General features: G+C 46.0%; 1 pseudogene; it reads right to left on the bottom strand.

Moving 5' to 3' along the window:
- Window positions 1-1,789: 1,789 nt before the first annotated feature.
- Window positions 1,790-5,275, bottom strand: LOC139458393 (uncharacterized; annotated as a pseudogene).
- Window positions 5,276-5,623: the final 348 nt, after the last annotated feature.

Here is a 5,623-nt window from a genome sequence, read left to right as displayed (position 1 = left end):
GGACGTAGTAAAGGTCAAATTGAAGCCAGCTAGGTATTTAGCCCCGACAACGATCAAAGCAATAAGTTCGAAGCACTGGGCAGATAGGTTCCCTGGTCAAGTCCCAAGCACTGGGCAGATGGGTTCCCTGGTCAAGTCCCAAGCACTGGGCAGATAGTTTCCCTGGTCAAGTCCCAAGCACTGTGCAGATAGGTTCCCTGGTCAAGTCCCAAGCACTGGGCAGATAGGTTCCCTGGTCAAGTCCCAAGCACTGGGCAGATAGATTCCCTGGTCAAGTCCCAAGCACTGGGCAGATAGGTTCCCTGGTCACGGTTCATGGCTGGCCGGTGTCTCCTGACGTCCTCATAATAAAGAAGTTGACATCCATATATTCTCTTCCTTGTGTGTATCACTGCTAAATGCCTTTCAAAGACCTGATATTGTTTCAAGTTGGATATTGACACGTAGTACTCAAGCTATTCGGGTTTGTTGGCGTGTCAGTTAATGTTATGCCCAAGCTATCACCTGAATATATAGAGGTTGTTTCAAGTGTAAAAACTTAGATTCGATGCGATACATCTCCGTGTGAAGATCGGAGCACGTTCACCTCCATAAGAGGTCGCGTCAGGTGAAACATCCGTTCTTGAAAAGAACTCTTTGTAGGTTCTCAAGCAATCATCTCTCAGCTTTCTAAGACCATTCGGCCATTCTACAAACTCTAAGACCGGAATTCGGAAATGCCGATTTGTACATAAGAAAACTCACACAAAACACAAACCTACCTTCGATGGTACTCCTTACTGGTTGTGGCTGCCACGGCGCTCAGAAATGACCGGATGTGTGAAATATCCACAACACCCAAAATGGCGCCGCTACACCGTCTACCTTCGGAATCTTTCGTTTAAGTTCGTTTTCGAGATACAGAGCTCGGATATGGTGATGCTTCGCTGACTGGTACCGAGAGCTTAAAAGCATCAGTGTTGATTGGCGGATTAGAGTGAGTGAGTGAGTGAGTTACGCCGCTTTTAGCAATATACCAACAATATCACGGCGGGGGACACCAGAAATGGGCTTCACACATTGTACCCATGTCGGGAATCGAACCCGGGTCTTTGGCGTGACGAGCGAACGCTTTAACCACTAGGCTACCCGACCGCCCCTTGGCGGATTAGAAAGTTCACCTGACGCGACATCCTATGATCTCAGATCTTCAAGCAGAGAGATATCGTAGCGGAGTAAAAGATAAAATTTAAAATTGTTTAAGATGAAAACCGTGCTTCATTGTACAGGATTTCATGAACATCTCTAGACAGTTTAAAACATACATCTAATAGTTTAAAGGTTAAAGGTTAATTGTCAAATATTGTTGCTCGAAGACCGTATTCTTCTAAATATTAAAACAGTTGGAAACACATAAACGGGCCCGTAAGGGACAATGTGTCCAAAAATGGTCCTGTAGATATAGGGATCTCTGTCCAATCATCAACAGAAATGGTTGTTGCTACTGACACTGAACCATGTTTGGAACTCGGAGTTCTTCTCTAAAATGTGCAGCTTATGGTAATTTAGATTTCTTTTACAAAAAAACACTGTCAACAATGCTGTAGCCAGGGAACCTGATATTGACAGCGTCTGTAGTTAAGAAGAAGAAAAATTAAATACAGTACGGGATTTCATAAGGGTATCCTTTGATTATGCAAATGGGCGCGAAATGTCACTGCTGAAGTTGCACCGTACGTTCAAACATGACTGAAATGGGATATTAGCTTAGCCTTATGTTCTCATTCTCTCTCTGTACCTGACAACACCCCTACAGGTAATACAGCTTACATACTCTATCCTTAAACACGACAATATCACATTCATATTGCCCACCGGCGCACACGCGAGCACAATTAATGTTGGTAATTGCCGGAAACATGGTTGTCATGGTAACGTCAGCAATGTTCGTTACTCTTCTGAAGGCGAAGGTTTCGATGTTGTTGATTTCTGAAAATATATCAATGGTATGGCCGAAAATAAACAAATAGAGTGAACGAGCATTTATATACAGAATGGAATATTTGTTTCAGTTCGGTCATGGTGTGCTATGTTTTCCATTAAAGGGGGGCGATGCTAGGGGTAATAGACAATCCCAGCAAGTTTGATTAAAATCTTCTAAATATTTGCTCATCTCCTTGCTCGACCCGTGAAGATACGGGTAGAGAAAAAGTCCTTAGCAACCCATGGCAACTATGCTTGTAAGAGGCGACTAACGGGATTGAGTGGTCAAGCTCGTTGACTTGGTTGATGCATGTCATCATATCCCAATTGCGTAGATTGCTTATGATATCAATCACTGGATTGTCTGGTCCAGATTCGATTATTTACACATCGCCGCCGTATAGCTGTAATATTGTTGAGTGCGGCTTTAAACAACAAAGAAGACAAACCAAAAATCTTGGAATCAACAAAGGAGAACGTTTGTCCAACCATTGGCCAACATTTACATACATGCAGAGTATTGGATGCGAAACCGAATCTAGAATCAATATAATTTCATACATATGTGTGTGTGTGTGTGTGTGTGTGTGTGTTGTTTAGATTTGATATTATGCTTTTTATGCTGACACGCCACGATATAACTGGAATACTGTTAAAAGCGGCGTTAAACCCAACTCACTCACTCACTCACTCACTATTAGTGGGCGACAATCCAGACAGCTGTGTGTACCTACCATCGGACGCACTAGCCACAACGCGATACCCCGCCTCCAGTGTTTCCGGAACTTTGTTTTGCACACGACCCTTGTCTCTTGGAGTTGACACAGTCGATGTAGAGATGTCCTTTGGCAGCACCTCCAAACCATCTACAACAACAGCAGAAGTTGCCATGACAACAGAACTAGTTGTTGCCACGGTTACCGAAATTGTCATAAACGTTGCTAGTGACACTGAACCACGTTTGGAACTCGGAGTTGCCATTGGAACTTGAACAGGTTCGGGTAATCCGGTTGTTGCTACTGTCACTGATTCTTGTTTGGAACTCGGAGTTGCCATTGGAACTTGAACAGGTTCGGGTAATTCGGTTGTTGCTACTGTCACTGATTCTTGTTTGGAACTCGGAGTTGCCATTGGAACTTGAACAGGTTCGGGTAATCCGGTTGTTGCTACTGACACTGATTCTTGTTTCGAACCCGGAGTTGCCATTGGAACTTGAACAGGTTCGGGTAATCCGGTTGTTGCTACTGAGACTGATTCTTGTGTGGATGAAGTAGGCATGTCCATTGAAAGTGAGACCAGTGTTGATGAACCGGATGAAGAATTGAAAGGTCTTTGTATGAGAACCGCGAATGGGGTTACGGAATGTGACGTGTTCCTGGTAAAAGCTGCAGCAGCATGGCTTGTTGAAGAAAGGCTGGGCTCAATACGACTGACATTTGTTGATTCTTCTAATGTTGCACCAGAAACAAATTGTGAGAAAACAGGACCAGAATAGGAAGACCCAATTTCACCCTGAAACAGATGAACCAATCTCACTTGAAGCAGAAAACCCAGTCTCACCTGACGCAGATGACTCAATCTCACTTGAAGCAGAAAACCGAGTCTCACCTAAAGCAGAAAACCCAATCTCACGTGAAGCAGAAAACCCAATCTCACCTGAAGCAGACGACTCAATTACACCTGAAGCAGACGACCTAATCTCACGTGAAGCAGACGACTCAATCTCACCTGAAGCAGAAAACCTTGTCTCACGTGAAGCAGACGACTCAATCTCACCTGAAGCAGACGACACAATCTCACGTGAAGCAGACGACCCAATCTCACGTAAAGCAGACGACACAATCTCACCTGAAGCAAACGGCTCAATCTCACCTGAAGCAGACGACTCAATCCCGCCTGAAGCAGAAAACCTTGTCTCACCTGAAGCAGACGACTCAGTCTCACCTGAAGCAGACGACTCAATCTCACCTGAAGCAGAAAACCTTGTCTCACGTGAAGCAGATGACCCAATCTCACCTGAAGCAGACGACACAATCTCACGTGAAGCAGACGACCCAATCTCACGTAAAGCAGACGACACAATCTCACCTGAAGCAAACGGCTCAATCTCGCCTGAAGCAGAAAACCTTGTCTCACCTGAAGCAGACGACTCAGTCTCAGCTGAAGCAGACGACTCAATCTCACCTGAAGCAGAAAACCATGTCTCACCTGAAGCAGACGACTCAATCTCAGCTGAAGCAGACGACTCAATCTCAGCTGAAGCAGAAAACCTTGTCTCACCTGCAGCAGACGACTCAATCTCACGTAAAGCAGACGACCCAATCTCACCTGAAGAAGAAAATCTGGTCTCACCTGAAGCAGAAAACCCAATCTCACCTGAAGCAAACGACCCTGTCACACCCGAAGCAGACGACCCAATCACCTCAGATGTAGACGACCTAATCATACCCGAAGTAGACGACCCAATTACACCAGAGGCAGTTGGCCCAATCACGGAAGCAAACGACCCAATCAGCCCGGGAGCAGCCAGCCCAACAGATGCCGACGACCCAAGCACAATGGTAGCTGACGACCAAATAACACCACCGGAAGAAGACGGTCCAATCACCCCGGAAGCAGACGGTCCAATCACCCCGGAAGCTGCCGATCCAATCACCACGGAAGCAGACAGTCCAATCACCCCGGAAGCTGCCGATCCAATCACCACGGAAGCAGACAGTCCAATCACCCCAGAAGCTGCCGATCCAATCGTACCTGGGGCAGGCGACCTCGTCAGACTGGACAGCCCCGGTGTTAAGGGTAGACCCGACCCAGATTCCACTATACTGATCTGTTCAGGTATAGATGATGCCTCAAGCACACCCTTTGGGGTAATTCCGTGTAATGCAGACATTGATGCAAAAGATGAAACGACAGATTTAAGCTTGTTAACAGCATCGGTGGTGGTGATTAAGGAGGGTTCAAGCAATGAAGTAGCAAATGTGATCGTGACGGATTGGTCGATGTTGTTTTGTCTAGCGTTGATTGTTGAGTGTATTAGACTAGACAGAAGGTTTTTGTGCTCCGCTACAGCCAGGGAGGAAGTCCAGTCTCTCACTATCGTATGGCGCACCGAGTTTATCTGAATGGGGATGGGGTTTGTTGTGAGGCTGTCAACTGGTGGAAGGGGTTCTGTGCCTGTGTACGCCCCTGTGTGTAGTGTTGTAGAAGTTGATGTGGACGGTAATGGAACAGTTGTTGCACTTGAAACAACAGAAACTATTTCTGAAGAGAACGCTCGTGCTGGAGTCGCTTCTTCGGGTGGGTGTGGCATGTCAGAATTCTTTTGTTGTCCGATGCTTTGTTGTTTAGGTCTGCTAGAGCTGACAACTCCAATGTTACTAGTTCGTCCTTGGTTCGTTTGTTCTGATGTAATAGGGTGTCCCAGAAAACGAGAATTCCCATGGCTTCTAGACTGTCCTTGGTCAATAGTTTGTTCTGGTGCAATAGACTGTCCCAGAAAGCTATACTCCCCGAGGCTTCTAGCCTGTCCTTGGTCAATAGTTTGTTCTGGTGTGATAGACTGTACCAGAAAGCTAGAATCTCCGAGGCTTCTAGACTGTCCTTGGTCAATAGTTTGTTCTGGTGCAATAGACTGTCCCAGAAAGCTATACTCCCCGAG

This window comes from Haliotis cracherodii, unplaced genomic scaffold (genome assembly GCF_022045235.1).
Source record: "Haliotis cracherodii isolate W230 unplaced genomic scaffold, xgHalCrac1.p SCAF_12, whole genome shotgun sequence".
Lineage (NCBI taxonomy): Eukaryota > Metazoa > Mollusca > Gastropoda > Lepetellida > Haliotidae > Haliotis > Haliotis cracherodii.
The sequence above is the reverse complement of the archived record's forward strand: the minus strand, read 5'-3'. Positions and strand labels throughout refer to the sequence as shown.